We start from the raw sequence: 20,629 nt of genomic DNA on the forward strand, positions 1-20,629 counted from the left end.
AGGTAAATAACAAAAATATCTAGGACTTAACTAAAACATTACTGTTTTCGTTAGGATCCTGAAACAAAACTTTATAAAGAATTTATAAATGTTTTGAATAGAGCTAAAATCAACACATCTGTTTTTTGTTTAGTGACAACTTTTAAGGTGTGGTTGGGGGCAGGATTCATCCATCTTTGAGTTCACTCAACTTTGCCAAACTGGAGCTTACATACCAGTGTGTCTGTGTTTCTATAAAACTGGTGGAATGTCAGCATGATTCTGGGAAAAAGTTGTGTTTTTTTTTTTCCCTTCTTCCCAGATTGTATTTTACTACTGCTGATCCAACAAACATCAAGCAAAATTGTAAAGTATATGTCTGGAGTGCATTTCTGTTGTAAGGAACGACTGGGATGGAATTAACCCAAAATAAACTTAATTTGTTAAAATATTTTTTCTCAGGGGTACAATCAATCCAAATTTAGAGAAGGCTTATATTGTAGCCGAATACTGTACAGAAAAGTAACCTGAATAAAGAGATGGTTTGGATTTATCAAACTAATATTTGCCAATATATTTTTTATAACCTCTGAAATCTGCACTGTTTTCCTTTTAATTTACTTATTTGAACTCAAGTAAGTTAACATAGTGTAGTATGGGTTTCAGGAGTAGAATGCAGGGATTCATCACTTACACGTAACACTCGGTGCTCATCCCAACAAGTGCCCTCTTTATACCTACCACCCATTTAGCCCATCCCCCCAACCAACTCCCTTCCAGCAACCCACAGTTTGTTCACTGTATTTAAGAGTCTCTTATGGGTGTCTCTATTTTTATCTTATTTTTCCTTCTTTTCCCCTATGTTTATCTGTTTGGTTTCTTAAATTCCACATATGAGTGAAATCATATGGTGTTTGTCTTTCTCTGACTGCTTATTTCACTTAGCATAAGTGCTAGTTCAATCCACATTGTTACAAATGGCAAGATTTCCTTCTTTTTGATCACCAAGTAATATTCCATTGCATCCATTTACCCCTTCTTCTTTGTCCATCTGTTAGTCTATGGACATTTGGGATCTTTCCATAATTTGGCTGTTGTTGATAGCACTGCTATAAACATTGGGGTGCATGCACCCCCTTCGAATCAGCATTTTTGTATCCTTTGGACAAATACTTAGTAGTGCAATTGCTAGGTCATAGGGTAGCTCTATTTTAAATTTTTTGAGGAACCTCCATACCATTTCCAGAGTGGCTGCAACAGTTTGCATTCCCACCAGCATTGCAAAAGGGTTCCTCTTTCTCTATATCCTTGACAACACTTGTTGTTTCCTGCGTTGTTGATTTTAACCATTCTGACAGGTGTGAGCTGATATCTCATTGTGGTTTTGATTCGTATTTCTCTGATGATGAGTCATGTTGAGCGTCTTTTCATATGTCTGTCAGCTATCTGGATATCTTCCTTAGAAAAGTGTCTGTACATGTCTTCTGCCCATTTCTTCACTGGATTATTTGTTTTTTGGGTGTTGAGTTTGAAGAGTTCTTTATAGATTTTGGATACTAATGCTGTATATGATATGTCATTTGCAAATATCTTCTTCCATTCCACTGGTTGCCTTTTGGTTTTGTTGATTGTTTCCTTTGCCGTGCAGAAGCTTTATATCTTGATGAGGTCTCAATGGTTCATTTTTGCTTTTGTTTCCCTTGCCTCCAGAGACATGTCTACTAAGAAGTTGTTGCAGCTGAGGTCAAAGATGTTGTTGCCTATTTTCTCCCTAGGATTTTGTTGGTTTCCTGTTTTACGTTTAGGTCTTTCATCCATTTTGAGTTTATTTTTGTGTATGGAGTAAGAAAGTGGTCCAGGTTCATACCTCTGCAGGTCACTGTCCAGTTCTCTCAGCACCATTTTCTGAAGGGACTGTCTTTTCCATTGGATATTATTTCCTGTTTTGTTGAAGATTAGTTGGCCATATCTTTGTGGGTCCATTTGTGGGTTCTCTTTTCTTTTCCATTGACCTATAGGTCTGTTTTTGTGCCAGTACCATACTGTCTTGATGGTTACTTTGTAATGCAGCTTGACATCTGGAATTGTGATGCCTCCAGCTTTGGTTTTCTTTTTCAACATTACAGTGGGTATTTGGGGGCTTTCCCAGTTCCATACAAATTTTAAGATTGTTTGTTCTAGTTCTGTGAAGAATGCTGGTGTTATTTTGACAGGGATTGCATTGAATGTGTAGATTGCTTTGGGTAGTATAGGCATTTTAACAATATTCTTCTGATCCATAAGCATGGAACGTTTTTCCATTTCTTTGGGGCTTCTTCATTTTCTTTAATAAGCTTTCTATAGTTTTCAGCATACAGACCTTTTACCTCTGTAAAAGTTAGATTTATTCCCAGGTATCTTATGGTTTTTGGTGCAATTGTAAATGGGATTGATGCCTTCCTTGATTTCTCTTTCTGCTGCTTCATTATTGGTTTATAGAGATTCAACTGATTTCTGTGCATTGATTTTATATCCTGTGTCTTTGCTGAATTTATATGTTGGGTCTAACAGTTTTTTGGTGGAGACTGTCAGGTGTTTCATGTAGAGTATCATGTCATCTGAGAAGAATGAAAGTTTCACTTATTCTTTGCTAATTTGAATAACTTTCCTTTCTTTTTGTTTCCTGATTGCTGAGGATTTCAAGTACTATGTTGAACAACAGTGGTGAGAATGGACATCCTTGTCGTGTTTCTGACCCTAGGGGGAAAGGTCTCAGTTTTTCCCCATTGAGGATGATGTTAGTTGTAGGCCTTTCATATATGGCTTTTATGATGCTGAGGTTTATTCCTTCTATCCCTTCTTTCTTGAGGGTTTTTTTTTATCAAGAAAGGATGCTGTATTTTGCCAAATCTTTTTTCTGCATTTATTGAAAGGATTTTATGGTTCTTATCTTTTCTTTTTTTAATATGGTGTATCACATTGATTGATTTGTGAATATTGAACCAGCCCTGCAGCCCAAGAATAAATCCCACTTGATCATGGTGAATAATTCTTTTAATGTATTGCTGAATTAGATTTACTAGTATCTGGTTGCAAATTTTTACCTCCAGTTTCATCAGTGATATTGGTCTGTAATTCTTCTTTTTACTGGGGTCTTTGTCTGGTTTTGGAATCAAAATAATGCTAGCTTCATAGAATGAGTTTGGAAGATTTCCTTCCATTTCTATTTTTTGGAACTGTTTGAGAAGACTAGGTATTAACTCTTCTTTAAATGTCTGGTAGAATTCCCCTGGGAAACCATCTGGCCCAGGACTCATTTCTTGGGGAGATTTTTGATAACTGATTCAATGCATTTGCTGGTTATGGGTCTATTCAAAATTTCTATTTCTTCCTGTTTGAGTTTTGTAGTGTGTGAGTTTCTAGAAATTTGTCCATTTCTTCCAGATTGCACAGTCTGTTGGCGTATAATTTTTATAGTATTATCTTATAATTGTTTGTATTTCTGTGGTGGTTTTGATCTCTTTCTTTCATTTGTGATTTTATTTATTTAGATCCTCTCTCCTTTCTTTTTGAAAAGTCTGGCTAGCAATGTATTTTTTTTATTCTTTCAACAAAACAGCTTTTAGTTTCATCAATCTGTTCTACTGTTTTTGTTTGTTTGTTTCTATTTCATTTATTTCTGATCTAATCTTCATTATTTCCCTCCTTCTACTGACTTTGGGCTTTTTTTGCTGCTCCTTTTCTAGCCCCTTTCGGTGTAAAGTTAGGTGTATTGGGGACCTTTCTTGTTCTTTGAGACAGGTGTGAATTCCAATGTAATTTCCTCTTAGGACTGCCTTTGCTGTATCCCAAAGGGTTTGGACTGTCATGTTTTCATTTTCATTTGCTTCCATGTAATTTTTAATTTCTCCTTTAACTTCCTGGTTAACCCATTCATTCTTTACTAAGGTGTTCTTTAACCTCCATGCATTGAAGGCTTTCCAAATTTTTTCTTGTGGTTGATTTCAAATTTAATAATGTTGTGATCTGAAAATACACATGGTATGATCTTCATCTTTTTATACCTGTTGAGGACTGATTTGTTACCCAGTATATGATCTATTATGGAGAATGTTCCTTGTGCATTGGAGAAGAATGTGTATTCTGCTGTTTTAAGATGAAATTTTCTGAATATATCTGTTAAGTCCATCTGGTCCAGTGTGTCATTCAAAGCCATTGTTTCCTTGTTAATTTTCTGCTTAGATGATCTGTCCATTGTTGTAAGTGGGGTATTAAAGTCTCCTACTATCATGGTATTATTATCAATGAGTTTCTATATGTTTGCGATTAATTGAAGTATATATTGGTGTGCTTCAAGACAGGGGGCATAAATATTTACAACTGTTAGATCTTCTTGATGGAAAGACCCCTTACTTATGATACAATGCTCTTCATCTCTTGTTACAGTCTTCCTTTTATTTATTTTTTTTTTTAATTTTTTTTTTCAACGTTTATTTATTTTTGGGACAGAGAGAGACAGAGCATGAACGGGGGAGGGGCAGAGAGAGAGGGAGACACAGAATCGGAAACAGGCTCCAGGCTCTGAGCCATCAGCCCAGAGCCCGACGCGGGGCTCGAACTCACGGAGCGCGAGATCGTGACCTGGCTGAAGTCGGACGCTTAACCGACTGCGCCACCCAGGCGCCCCTGGTCTTCCTTTTAGAATCAAGTTTATCTGATGGCTATTCAGGCATTCTTTTGTTTTTTTAAAATTTTATCTTTTATTTTTTAAAATTTACATCCAAATTAGTTAGCATATAGTGCAACAATGATTTCAGGAGTAGACTCCTTAGTGCCCTTTACCCATTTAGCCTATCCCCCCTCCCACAACCCCTCCAGCAACCCTCAGTTTGTTCTCCATATTTATGAGTCTCTTATGCTTTGTCCCCCTCCCTTTTTTATATTATTTTTGTTTCCCTTCCTTTATGTTCATCTGTTTTCTCTCTTAAAGTCCTCATATGAGTGAAGTCATATGATATTTGTCTTTCTCTGACTAATTTCACTTAGCATAATACCCTCCAGTTCCATCCACATAGTTGAAAATGGCAACATTTCATTCTTTTTGATTGCCGTGTAATACTCCATTGTATACCACATCTTCTTTATCCATTCATCCATCAATGGACATTTTTCCCCTTTCCATACTTTGCCTATTGTTGAGAGTGCTGCTATAAACATGGGGGTGCATGTGTCCCTTCGAATCATCACACCTGTATCCCGTGGATAAATGCCTAGTAGTGCAATTATTGGGTCGTAGGGTAGTTCTATTTTCAGTTTTTTTGAGGCACCTCCATACTGTTTTCCAGAGTGGCTGCACCAGCTTGCATTCCCACCAACAATTCAGGCATTCTTTTGACCTCCATTAGCATGATAGATTGTTCTCCATCCTCTCACTTTCAATCTACTGGTGGCTAAATGAGTCTCTTGTAGGCAGCATATAGATGGATCTTGATTTCTAAAAATCCATTCTGATTCCCTATGTCTTTTGATTAGAGCATGTAGTCCAATTACATTCGGAATGATTAGTGAAAGATATGAATTTAGGGCCACTATGTTATCTGTAGAGTTGGTGTTTCTGGTGATATTCTCTGGTCCTTTATAGTCTTTGTTGCTTTGGTCTTCCTTTTCTATTTTTCTCCACTCAGAGAGTTCCCCTTAGAGTTTCTTACAGGAGTTTAGTGGTCATGAATTCCTTTAGTTTTTGTTTGAGAAAGTCTTTATCTCTCCTTCTATTCTGAATGAAAGCCTTGCTGGATAAAAGGATCTTGGCTGCATATTTTCCCCATTCAGCTCATTGAATATTTCCTGCCACTCCCTTTTGGCCTGCCAAGTTTCAGTGGACAGGTCTGCTACTAACCTTATGTGTCTACCCTTCTAGGTTAAGGACTTTTTGTCCCTAGCTGCTTTCAGAATTCTCTTTCTTTGTATTTTGCCAGTTTCACTATGATATGTTGTGGTGTTGACCTGTTTTTGTTGATTTTGAAGCTAGTTCTCTGTGCCTCTTGGCCATGGATGTCTATTTCCTTCCCCAAATTAGGTAAGTTCTCAGTTATAATTTCTTCAAACAAACCTTCTGCCACTTTTTCTTGCTCTTCTTCTGGGACTCCTATGATACTAATATTGTTTTATTTATGAAATCACTTAGTTCTCTAAGTCTCCCCACATGATCCAGTTAATTTCATTTCTTTCATTTTTTTCAGCTTCATTATTTTCCATAATTTTATCTTCCATTTCACCTATTCTCTCCTTTGCTTCTTCAATCCTTGCTGTCACTGTATCTAGTTTATTTTGCATCTCAGCTATATCATTTTTTAATTCATCCTGACTGGTTCTCATGTCTTTGATCTCTGCAGCAAGGGTTTCTTTTGAAATCCGCACTATTGAAAATTGAATGTGTAGTCCTGAAGTACTTCAGTGAACGGAGCAGGTTGTTTCTGTTCATTTGGAAGATTCTTGTAATATGTGCAAACTGCCATGATAACTCAGTGAACAGCTTTGCCACCTGCTCACTGAGTTCTTGCATTTCTATGTCCCTGCAAAGCTATCTTTTAGATGATTATATTTGCATTTTAGACCAGAAAGCATCAAATATAGATGTGAACTGCTTATTATTTTGGCCGTCTCAGAATAAGAAATTTAGACAAAGTGCAGCTTCTACACCATGGTACAGATGGAGTTACTTGAACTAGAAAGAAGCTACACTACAATATATTTCATCTATCTATATAATTTACTTCATGATAAACAGAAGCAAGGACTACAATCTATTCTCTTTACATTTAATCCCAAGTGGGAAATTTACTAGGCTCCATAGAAAGTATAAAATGACAATAATCAATGTTCCCAGACCATTAGGTGTTTATACTGTCATGTATAATTATAGTAGTAGGGTTCCTGCTTTAAACCTTATATTCACACGTACTTTTTGGACTCTAATCATAATTGTGGGCATTTCAATACATAACCTTTATTGCATCTCAGAACTACATATTTTATGCAACTATTGTGCCATTGATTTTGGTAATATTTTTCTTAGTCACAAGGAAGAGATGGTAAAATCATAGTCACTAGCTGATCATCAAGTAAGACAAGCCAAAATGCATAGTCTTCTTAGGCAATAGGTTATATAAGCCAGCACATGAACTGACTGGGAAAAGATTTCTTAGCCAAGATGTTTGCTCCCATTCTATTCTGAAAATCTTTGCTGTTGAAATGAATAATAGAGTAATAGAAGAAGGATGGTGTGGGGCTAACATGTCAGCTTTGGAGGGCTCAGAGTTGCCTACTGAGGTATTCATTTGAAATTTATGTATTCATGATTTCACTTGGATATCTGGGAAATCTTTCTACTCTGCAAAACTCTTTGATTTCCTAGGAGTTTCACTTGTTTTCTTTTCCTTTCCATTCCCTTCTTTCTCTCTCTCTCTCGGTCACATACACACATGGAAACACACAGACACACAGACAGACACACACACACACACACACACACACACACACACACTGACCCTACTCCCATATGACTTTGACACACAGAGCTTCCTCCTACAGTATAAAAATATCCTTTCAAATTATTTCACCATTGTTACAGAGTTTATCTTTCCAATCTGAAGGGGTGAATTTATGATGGTGAGGTGAATGTTTATGTTAAAGCCATTAAAATGATATGTTGCAAACAGACATTTCTTTGGGCAACAGGAAATTAACTAGATTGTGATTGGGTTTGAAGTTTATATCATTTCCAGGGATAAGGAGACTCTTGGATGAGTAGAAACTGATTTGACTGTAGGTTTTCTTGTCAATTCCTCATATCTGTGAGTTATAAAGCTTTATTCTGATGGCAGAAAATTAATTCACTCTGATGTCTTGATTGCTTTCCTACAGTGCTCCTTCCATGTCTCTATACCAGCAATTGTTGTAGCAGGAGAGCAAGAGTGGGTTTGCTTCATGGTGGGTTGGCCCCATTCCCCATGAGGGTAAGGAATCTGAGATGGGGAAGGCTAGCCAAGAAGGAATTTTTTCTCATTACTTCAGTAGTCAATGGCAAAATTTTAGATGGTATGTTTTATCTGTATAGAGATGTGGTGAGTTTTGTTTGATTTATCCAACATAAGAGGGAAAGCAAGCAGTTTTGCAACGATTTTCTTACTAATTAAAAGTGTAAGGTAAAATCATATCCCCTTTATCGAGGCCAGTGGTGACATTTAATGCAGGAGATTTTTGGCCCAAAGCCCAATACAAGATGTAGTGCAAAAATAGTTTCCAGCATTGGGGGCATTTGATTGTCAGTAAGTAAACACTAGCATGTTATCTTGTTTTCAAATAGAAATGCCTGAGAAAATAGAATTTTCTAACCCTGAATAATGTGACATTATTTATACACTCAGGAAGATTACAAGGGGCTCAAACTCACCAGGAGCTGTCTAAGAAGAAATGTCTATGAAGAAAAAAAAGACTCTGGATCATGATTTTCACACTATTTATGATTTCTTGAAAGCTTGACTGCTTTGATAAATTTGACATCAATTTATAGGGGCCATACACAGTATAAGTAAATAAACAAGGATTTTAGTTTCCTTTGTAAGATTTATAATGTAAAGTTTCACTCCTTGGACTCCTTCCATTCGCCTATTGGACAATATGAAAGACTATTGATTAGGGGTCTAGCAAAAAGGGACTGATGATTGATACAAGAAACTTCATTGAGTACAGATCATTACTTCTAATATATATATACATTTTTTTATCCAAGCCCCTCTGGTGGGAGGCAGGTGAGTGTATTAAGAAATGGCCCTTTCAAGAAGTCTGGGCACATAATCTGAAGAAATTAGTTCCAAACACATAACCTCTCAGAAATATCATTTATCCTAATATTTTACAGAAACTTTTTATTCTTCTTTTTTAAATCTCTCAGCTGGCTTTAAATTAAAAAAAATATTAACTTATTGCAAAAAATAAAAACTGATTTCTTTACTTGTTGCATTGAGTTACTTATTTCAATTATTCAATCACTTGGCTCTGTGTGTATATGTATGCTTATCCATATAAACATACAATTATACATATTTCTAATCTCTGGTCTTTAGAAAAAATACTATTTTTCCATGTGAAAAGCTTTGATTTTGTTTATTTTGCACAGGCTTTATTTTAAAAAAAATTAATGTTTATTATTTATTTTTGTGAGAGAGAGAGAGAACAGGGGAGGGGCAGAAAGAGAGGGAGACACAGAATCGGAAGCAGGCTCCAGACTCTGAGTTGTCAGCACAGAGCCTGATGCAGCGCTGGATCCCATGAACTGTGAGATCATGACCTGAGCTGAAGTTGGTCACTTAACTGATTGAGTCACCCAGGCACCCCCAGGTTTTATTTTACAAGCAACATCAGGATTTAGAGGGTCTTAAGAAGAGTTATGCCATCATACATATACTAAATGGAAAATGACTGTGGATAAGGGTAGAAACAGGGATGTCAGTTAGGAAGTTATTGCTGCAATGTAAGTAGGAGAAGGAGAAGCCTGAACTAAAGTGGCATAATCCAGATGAAGAGAAATGAGCAAATTATATTCTCAGAATGAAGACGACTTGCTGGTGAACAAGATGTAGAATATGAGGGAAGAAGAGTCATGGATGATTCCTTGGATTTTGTTCTAAGTAACTGCACAGGTAGGGGTGCCATTTACTGAGATGGGGAGACTAGGAAGAAATGGTTGTGGGTTGAAAAAATAACTCTTGTTTTTGCTGTTAAATTTGTGGTGCCTGCTTTATGTTTTTAATTATAAGCATTAAGTAGCAGTTAGATTTATAACTCTGGACCTCAGGGTAGAGACAGGAGACTAAGATGAATTTATATCTCCATTTGCATTTTATTTAAAGTCAAGGTAGTGGGTGAGACATGTGAAAATAGAGAAGAAAAAGAAAATAAGATGAAGCTCTTGGCCACTATAATATTTATATTGGGGGAAAAGAGTCAGCAAACAAAACTAAAAAAGAATAGCCAATGTGCCAGGAAATAAGCCAGGAGAGGATGATTTCCCAGAAGCCAAGAGACAAGACCTTTGGAGAAGCAACTTAACAATCAACTGTGAAAATACTATTTGTCTAAGAATGAATCATTTGGGAAATGTGAGCATGTAAAAAGCATTTATCTGATCTTGCAATATGGCACCCATTGTTAACCAGGACAGACTTATGGCATGGTAGGGATTTCAGCCTATCTAAGGTGGGTTCAGGACAGTGTGGGAGAGGAGAAAATATACTAGATATAGGCAACAGGTTTAGAATAAAAGAGGAGTAGACAAAAGAGGCAGTATGGAAAAAGAAAATATGGGCAAATGAGGCATTTCTCAGATGGGAGCTAATTCAGCCTATTTTTCTGCTAATGGACATGATCCAATAGAGAACAGGAGAGATGATGCAGGCAGAAGGGATGATTTCAGGAGAGAAGTCACAAGGTCAGTGAGTAATTGGTGTTGAGAGCATGGAGGAATTCCTGTCTATTCATTTCCATTTTCTCAGTTAATTAAAAAGTGAGATTATCACTAAAGGGAGAAAGCAGGGGTGTTGGAGTTTGGAAGACAGAGGTGTGAAATAGTCTGGTCAGGAAAAGGGAAATTGAATTAATAGAAAAATGCATTAGTAGTAAGGTTGTTGGTTATGGTAATAGATCATGGCCTTTGAGAATTCAATGATCAGAGTTTCAAAGATTTTAAGATGTATTAGATGGTATTTGTCATTTTGCAGAGGTATGAATTTAAGTCACATGCCAAAGAATGAAAGTGTCCCACCTAATTAAGCTTCCCTAATAATTCTTTTAGAGAGATTCTCAAAGAAAAGCTAACAAGAAAAGAATTTTTTTTTTCCTTTCATATTACCCCTAAAAAGAAAGCATTAGTGTTGAGGTTGAAAGTGAAACAAATGTCAAGGAGTCATCATCAAGGGTGATGATTCTCATCCAGATAGGTCCGTTAGTTAGAGTGAAATGTCTATTTTAGTGAAGACTTAGACCAGTGACATGAACAAGCATACCCTATTGTCATGGAAACAATATGAAGTATGACTGGAATGTTCTAGCAAATGCTCCAACTACTCACAAGAGGATACTCTCCGGAAACATGTGACTTGACTAAAGTGTGATTTGAGAGAAAACCAAGAGCCTGGACAAACATTTCTCATTAGCAGATTCACAAAGGTCTTGGAATGTATCCTTCACCACATGCAGGATTTACTTCACCCTCTGGTCCACAGTTTTCATGCCTCTCCTGCTTCCAGGTGTATTATGGGCTTGCAGATCCTGGTGAAAATCACTAGGTTTCTCTCTCATCTACATTCTGAATAAGAAGAAAAATAAATGTTTTATTTCTACATTATTGAATGTATTTAAACATAACATTTTTTTCCTATTTCTCTTTAAAAATCACTTTCAAATTTATGTCAAATGATCTTCTATTCAGCCCTATTAAGTAAACCTTCTTCTTCTTATTATTATTATTTTAATTTTTTTATGTTTATTTATTTTTGAGAGAGAGCACATGCATGAGTGAGGGAGGGAGACAGAGAATCCAAAGCAGGCTCCAGGCTCTGAGCTGTCAGCACAGAGCCTGACGTGGGGCTCGAACTCATGAACCACGAGATCATGACCTGAGCCAAAGCCAGATACTTAACTGACTGAGCCACCCAGGCACCACTTATTATTATTATTATTATTATTAATGAAGTTTGAAAATATCTGGTGATATATTTGTGCTCACACACCTGGAGAAGAAGCAAAGAACACTAGCAGCCTTCTAAAATAATAAATAATATTGACCTTAAATCCTGCATTTTTAAGTTATGCTTTTACTAACCAGAAGGTTTCTCAGCTAACTTCTATGTTAACTGCAATATTTTTCCTATTTAAAATCTTATATTGTGGATGTGGCAAAATTAGGATTTGTGATTGGGAAAATCTCCAGAAACAATAAGATAAGCTCTGAGAGATTCACTTACATGTCATCCAGTTTAAAGTCCACCTTTACGTATTAGAAAACCAAGTCCCACAAAAATTAAGAGACTTGCTTAAGGTTGTTCACTTGTTAATAGGATTACAGCTGGGCTTGTATTTCTTGACAACTGTTTCAATGTGTTTTCCATTGTGTTACAGTCTACAGAAACTTAACTACAAAACCACCAAATTCGAGAGCTGAAAAGGACCCTAGAGATTGAGCTTCAACCATCTCATTTTATGAAAGAGGAAATACAGATCCAGGAAAATTAAATTGTTGCAAAGTTATATAGTGAGTGTAATAGGAAGTTAGTAGGGACTATGCTTGCCTTGGGTTTCAACTGAGGTACCATAAGGAAAAGTATCAGATAGCAGGGAGTGTAGGCAGTCATCCCTGTCCCCATATGCTTATTTTTAAGGAAATGGTACAGGAAAAGTGACTCTTGCACCCCTCTGGCAGACAAGGATATATAAAGATATCAGAGGCAGTGAAAAAGGGAAAACACTGGTAAGGAAAAAGAATTTCTTTGGAGAAAGCTCTCCTTTGCTGCGAGCCCCCAAACTTTGAAGAAAACTTTGGGGGATGCTAATTTCTAAGGCCAAGACTAGAGAAGAGACCTTTGAGAGAACAATTTGGTATGCCACCTCCATATCTGATGGCAGAGTCAGAAGAACGCTGTGTTGGGATTGCTTCACTCTCTGAGTTTGCACAGAATTTACTACCATTTATTATGGACCAGTGTGGACCATTGAAAGTGAAAGAGCCAACACGGGACTTTAGGGTCCTGTCCAACAGTGCCACCTCAAGGGGCAAGGATACTTCAGCAGAAAGAGAGAGATCACTATGGAATGCCCAGTAGCTGAGCTGCCATCACCCAGAAGAGAGGTTCATTCTTCAGGGGAAAGGGGTCCTCAGGAAATTGGAGCCCAGAAGGGACACTACAGAGTTTTTTCTTCCCTCAAGCCCAGAGAGGAGAGTCAACCTGTCATGGCACCAGTCCAAGTAAGAACCATCTATATCTCTTCATTCACTGCAACTAGTGAGTGAGAGAAGATCTTGACCAGGACAAGCAGAGGGCAGAGTGACAACTGTGGGATTCCAGCCTGAACCAATTTTGGGAGGAGAAGAGGAGAAGATTTGGTGATAGGTCAAATTCAGAATTTTTCAATGGACATTCTATATACTGTCATGAGACTGTTTTTGACTTGTAGAGATTGTCAAGTGTTGTGCTATCTAGGGGTGAGTGGGAACAAAAGCCATGTGAACTGTCTGAGTTTTCATCAGGGGTAGAGAAGCTTACAATCTGAGGGAGTTAGAGTTGATGTTGCGTTTTGTCCACAGTTCATGGGTCAATGTGTTCGTCGTGCTGGTTGTAGGAATCTCACCTAGGGCTATTTTCACTGAACTCTGCTGTCTCAAATGAAAAGTGTGAGAATTGCAAGAGGAACAAATTTACTTAGTTTTTATATCTATTTGCCATAAAAAATTAAGAAAATATTCATATCTTGAAAGATTTGAAAAAAATCTCGGTGTGTAGATTTCCAGTACTGTTTCATGAATGAATGAATGAAACAGAGAACTGCCATCACTGAGCGGCACAAGATGGAGAGTCACTAATGTCCGACAAGCAGGAACAGCTGCAGACACTCATGCCAATCAGAAGGAAAGCTAACGTCTGGAACACCAAGGAAAGAAAAACACAAACATTGCTCTGTGTGCCAAGATTGGCCACCAGACCCATCCTGATTGTATTTAGGACACCAGCAGTCAAATGTAAATATGGGTCAGCTGAGTTATTTTACTTAGGCCAAGTTATATACACAATACATGTCCATGCTTTCAATCAGGAAAATAACACATGGAGCTTGCTGGCTTGTTTTTAAGGCTTTGGGACTTGCAATAAATCTTGTTCTTTCCACCTCAGAAGGATCAACAGGGGCAAGAGAAGCCTCGCCTTTTTCCCACCACAACTGACTCTAGCATATGTTCAAAATCATCATCCCTGACTTGCGCTCCCATAACTGAACTGCCGCCACCCGCAGGGCTCCTTCCAGACTCAGTGTCCAATTACAACATTTCCGCCAACCTGAAGGATGGAGGGATTGAAATGAGTGGCTCTTAGCAAAAATCCAAGTGTTACCAGCCTGTCCGTTCAATCTCACACATTGGAGGAAGAATCTGGTTGTGAACGCAGGCTTTTATTTTCAGACCAAAGTCAGTATCCTGACGACACAGGCGACATTCATGCTACCTCCTCAGATCCATGCCATGGTGTCTCTTAATGGCAAAATTGGACAGAAACATGTAGAAAAGACATGGCAAGTAATCATTAAGAAGGCAGTTGACAATATTGTTGGAATTTCAGCGAGGAACATTAGAAGGGAAGACTTTTCTTTAAAAATTTATAGATCAGCCATAGGATGTTCGATGTTACAGGATCGTAAGTCTGAAGAACAAAGGGGAGTCTAAAGAATAGTTTGGTTTCAAATGATTACTTCTGGATTTTGGTGAAGATTCTCCAGTCATGTTATTGTCTTGTGAAAGTAATACTTTTATTTTTTTCCTTGATCAGTTTTGCTACACTATACCTATATTTCAAGCGTGCTGTTAGCTAATCTACCCTTAGGTGGCCAATGCCCCTACTTGTTACACTTTAAACTATTTCAGGTACCATAAAACATACCTGATAAAAAATATGGAAATCCACATTGCTATTTAAAAATTTTCTCAATCCTCTGATGTGGCATCTTGCAAAAACAGACAAACTTCTCCACCTTTTCTGTAGGGCCTTGGCATTGGCGACGAGACTTTATCTATCTCCCCACTTTTTAAATCTGAGCTGGCCACGTGACTTTAGCCAATAGAGTGCAAAGTAGGTAATATTGGGCCTCAGAGATCTCCTCTCCATCTTTGAACTCTATGATTAGGGTAGCCCATTGAAGGATGAGAGACATATAATACAGTCATTTCTCTCACCTTGGACAAAAATATACCGACTGGCGTAAAGCTGAGGAAGACCACCCTAAGTTAGTTAGGGGCCAACCCCCCCCCCACATCTAACTGAAGAACACAAATGGGTCCAATAGAGATCAGCTAACCAGCCACCTGACTGAGAACTGTAAGCCAAAAAAGGGGGGGAGGCTATTGTTTTAAACGACTAAGTGCTGGTTAGTTTATTATATAGTGATGATTAACTGATGTGTCTGGTTATATCACGTACAGAATTCTCTTCTTTTTCTCATTCTTACAAGGCCACGTGCCATGGCTAGAAAACCAAAGGCTTGTAATTGCAAGAGAATACAACTAACGGTAGAGAATGTCTCCATATGCCATTGCCCCTGATTCACTATAACTTGGGGAAACCCCTGCCTCATAAACATTGTTCCTTTCATAAACACAACAGAGAAAAGAAAAAGTAGAAAAGATCCCTTGCTCCACTACTTTCCAGCTGTAATATCACTGGCCGTGGGGGTCAAGCGTATGAGTACACCATCCAGATTGACCTGGGGTCATGAGCCTTGAGGGTAGTACTTGTATCTTTTCCACATTGTGTTCTACATAGCCCTTAGCTGTATTAACACACAGTAGTGACTCAAATACAATTACATGAAATTAAATTGAATGCATCTGAACCTCTAGCTGTTACAGGGAGGATACATGGCCTTCTCCCTCCAGCAATTGCATTCAGGTTTCGTACACATTGCACAGCTTTCTGAATAGGCTTGAAATACTTAGTACTGCCTTAGACATTTGGTCAGGACTGTGGGCTGAGAACTAATTGCTCACCAGGCCTTATACACGCTCACTATTCCAGAGAATAGACAACTTTTACAGACTAGTGCATAAGAACTACTCCAAATGTAAAGCTCTAGTATAATAATCAATATCTCTTTTCAGGAAGTTGCCCCCAAGATGCCCTCTGCTGAGACCCCTGCTGTCCTCATCGTTCATCACTGCCCATTCCATGTACTTCGGCTATCCTGAGCACCCCCTTCTGTTCCCTGCTTCTGTGCCCCACACATTCTTCCTGCCTGAACTACGCTTCTCCTATACATTCTCCAGGTGATCACCTTTTCAACTCTTGAAGTGCATCCTCTTCTATAAAGTCTTTCTCAAATGCATCCCTCCACGTTCTTCTCTAAGTAGACTTATATATTTCATCACAATTTCTTTTGCAAGTGTGTATGAGTGTGTGCGTGTGCACATAGTATTTTATCGTTGTCTTTATGGGGCAGTTTCGCCAGATTTTATTACCAGATTTTCACCTCTTTAAAGGCAGGAACCATTATTCATCTAATTTTTTTATGTGGACTTGCCAGCTTAGTGACTGACATATACTGATATTCCATGAATGTTTACGAAAAAATGTGTAAGTGAATATTATTATATTGTCTAACATCCTCGTTTTTAAAAGAAATGCATAGGAAATAATTTTAAACATATGATATTTCCAGTTTGGTAGGTTTAAATGAGTATTATTTCATTACGGTTTGTTACTTAATATCTCCATAGTGGGGGCACAGACTCTCATGAGCAGCAGTATGTTATAGTATCTAAGGGAAATATATTTTATTTTTGAGTCCCAGGTTTGTTCTTTAAGCCAATAATAAAACAGAAGATCATTTACATTGCTGATTCATGCTTTATTCACTTAGAATTTTTATTAATGGAGTGAAATTCTATATATAAGTAATTGTGAGCAATATGCAAGAAATGCACATAATTATAATACATATAAAACTAATAAGCAGTCATAAATAATACTTTTTCTATACAACCTATGTAGAAAAATAATTTATTTTAAAAGGCGCACTGAATCAGGAAAAAAAAATACCATATGGATTATATCAGCAAGTGACTAAATCACCATGACCAGATTTAAATTCCCTTCATTTTAGTTTTTTCCTTAATGTAAAAAATAAGGGCAATAATATACAATTCCATTCTCCCAGAGATTGTAGGTTGGAATGAGAAAAAAACAGAGTAAGGATTTTGATCACTTTAGGAAAGTAGCAAGCAACACATACAGGGGAGATATATGTAACTATCGTAATAGAAATGGTATATTTTAACTTGAAAATCAGTGTGTGATGAGTTGAGCTGACATGATGTTAACATGTTAGGATATCTCAAAGCCTCTCATGAATATGATCCATGTAATACAAGCTGATTCATCCTGACTTATTGACAAATTTGAAGAATGTGCTTGTATCTTAAATTGAGAGTAATGGAAATTACCCAAATATATTACGATAAAAGGCTGCTCATGAGGAAAAAGAAACGTTCTTGTGTCTAAATTCCTTAGGTTGGCTTTCAGCATTGGTCAGGTTTCCTGAGTACTTTTCAACTCCTAAACATTTATATTAATATATAAATCAACATACAGGATTGGCCCAAGAAAAGTACTGGGAGTAGAATAAAAAGTAGGAAGACAGGGAGAAGCCATGTTATTCTTTCCCTCTCTCCCAGCTTCCAGAGACTTTTCTGCAATATCTGTGTCATAAGTTTGCCTCACTATCCAAAAATATGGAGCTTTCCTGTGAAAACTTTTATAAACCGAAATGGCATAAAATGAAGAAGCAATTACCGTTAACGCATATGGAATTTTTTTTTAGGATTTCCAGACCCAGACCCCAAAAATAACCTCTCCTAGGCTGTTCTGAAACCTTAGGACATATCTTGCTAATGGATGTACAAAGTAAGTCGAGACAAAGCACACGTGCTCGCAGACATAATTCAAAACTAGTGGCTTGATGCTGAGATGCTGAGGGCATCTGGTGAAGAAGCTCGGAGGAGCCCCTCCCTGCTCCCAGTGTGAGCTGCCTCTATAAGGCTAGCTACAAAACAAGCACTCAGCCTATCTTAGCTTTTCAACCATTTTTCATAAAAGCAAAAATCCTTTTCGGACTTCTTTGGTTTTCAAAGCTAGGTACTACTGTAGATCTTTTGTAAAAGCCAAGTGTCATGAAGTAAACTTTGAAAAAACAAGGGATGTCTGGACCTTTGTAGCTCCCTTTGGACCAACTCAGTAGCGCCCTTTAGACTTCCTCTACCCACTGCATGGATCAGTGGATTTGCAATCACCAAGGAGAGTTGTTTGCTGGTTTGTTTGTCTGTCGCTGGGATCAAATGAAGAACAAACCGGTCTCGCCTCTTGCGAGGCAAGTGCGTTCACAATTCCATGAACTGGCAAAAATTCCACCTGCATTTGACTTCCTGCCACAAAATTTTAAAATATAAAACCAGTTTGTTGCTGAATTCTTACATGATAAGGGATATTCCCTTACATTTTCAAGAACTAAGGAATACATCTTCTTATCTCGTTCCGAATGAGGTCAAGGAAACAAACACCCTAATGATACTATCATAGCAGTACGCCCCTGAATTTTGAATACAGCAGTACGAAAAAGAGTAATTTTTGCCACTCAAAGAGCATAACATATTTTGAGGTTAAAAAATAATGAAGTAATGTTAGACATTATTGCAATTAAAAGAATAGTGTAGAGTTATACTTAAACTGACAACTCTGTTGGCCTTTTTAATTATATTGGCTCTATAAAGGAAGAAGAAAGATACCATCATCAGATTCTCCAAGAGCCTCCATTAACCATGACTGTATGAAACAAGAAGATCCAATAAGTATTTTTTTAATGTTTTTATTTATTTCTGAGACAGAGAGAGACAGAGCATGAGCAGGGGAGGGACAGAGAGAGAGGGAGACACAGAATCTGAAGCAGGCTCCAGGCTCTGAGCTGTCACTGACTGAGCCACTCAGGTGCCCCAAAGATCGAATAAGTATTGAAGAAGGCTAACTTTCAAGAAAGTTGATTATAACAATATAAGACACATAGGAGAAATAATTAACAATTTCTGGCTTTTGTCACATATACAATAGACTGCATATACATTGGTACAATTGCATTTAAACAAAGTTTAATTTAATTGTCTGCTATGGCATTTGAAAGAAGAGCATGTCTTATTTAATTGCCACGATTCCGCAAACTCTTGAATGCTATCTTCTCAATATAACCAGAGGATAATCAATCACACTAAGACATTTTTCCCTGTGATAACTTTCCTGTGAAAATAAGTACCTTGTCAAGAATGCAAATTTTCTTAATCCCTTTAGGCATTTCCTCTTTAGTGCTTGTGAGAGATCTGGTAGTGCATTCAGGCACCTTTGTTTCTTTATTAATTATTATAACTATTATTTAATTTTTTTAAAATTTAAGTTAGTTAACATATAGTGTAATAATGGTTTCAGGAGTAGAACCCAGTGATTTATCACTTACACATGACACCCAGTGCTCTTCTCAACAAGTACCCTCCTTAACGCCCATCACCCATTTAGCCCATCCTCCCACCTAACACCCCTCCAGCAACCCTCAGTTTGTTCTGAGAATGCTTGTGTTATTTTGATAGGGATTGCATAAGTCTCTTATAGTTTGACTCCCTCTCTGTTTTTATCTTATTTTTCCTTCCCTTCACCTCTGTTCATCTGTTGTGTTTCTTAAATAACAGCATGTATTTTTCTCTGACTTATTTTGCTTAGCATAATACATTCTAGTTCCATCCACATGTTGCAGATGGCAAGATTTCAATCTTTTTGATCGCTTTTTGAGTAATATTCCATTGTGTATATATACCACTTCTTCTTTATCCATATTTCAGTCGATGGACATTTGGGGTCTTTCCATACTTTGGCTATTGATAGTGCTGCTATAAACATTCAGGTGCATGTGCTCCTTCAAATCAGCATTTTTGTATTCTTTGGACAAATACCTACTAGTGCAATGGCTGGGCCGTAGGGTAGTTCTATTTCAATTGTTTTGAGGAAGTTCCATACTGTTTTCCAGAGTGGCTGCACCAGTTTGCATTCCCACCAGCACTGCAAAAGGGTTACCCTTTCTCTGCATCCTTGACAACATCTGTTGTTTCCTGCGTTGTTGATTTCGCCATTCTGACATGTGTGAAGTGCTATCTCATTGTGGTTTTGATTTGTATTTCTCTGATGGTGAGTCATGTTGAGTGTCTTTTCATGTGACTGTTAGCTATCTGGAGGTCTTCTTTGGGAAAGTGTCTGTTCATGTCTTCTGCCCATTTCTTCACTGGATGATTTGGTTTTTGGGTGTTGAGTTTGAAAAGTTCTTTATAGATTTTGGATACTAATGCTGTATATGATATGTCATTTGCAAATATCTTCTTCCATTCCATTGGTTGCCTTTGGTTTTGTTGATTGTTTCCTTTGCCGTGCAGAAGCTTTATATCTTGATGAGGTCTCAATGGTTCATTTTTGCTTTTGTTTCCCTTGCCTCCAGAGACATGTCTACTAAGAAGTTGTTGCAGCTGAGGTCAAAGATGTTGTTGCCTATTTTCTCCCTAGGATTTTGCTGGTTTCGTGTCTTACATTTAGGTCTTTCATCCATTTTGAATTTGTTTTTGTGTATGGCATAAGAAAGTGGTCCAGGTCATTCCCCTGCAGGTCACTGTCCAGTTCTTTCAGCATCATTTGCTGAAGAGCCTGTCTTTTTTCTATTGGATATTCTTTCCTGTTTTATTGAAGATTAGTTGGCCATATCTTTGTGGGTCCATTTCTGGGTTCTCTATTGTGTTCCATTGACCTATAGTTCTGTTTTTGTGCCAGTACCATAC

This window comes from Lynx canadensis, chromosome C2 (assembly GCF_007474595.2).
Source record: "Lynx canadensis isolate LIC74 chromosome C2, mLynCan4.pri.v2, whole genome shotgun sequence".
NCBI classification, from domain to species: domain Eukaryota; kingdom Metazoa; phylum Chordata; class Mammalia; order Carnivora; family Felidae; genus Lynx; species Lynx canadensis.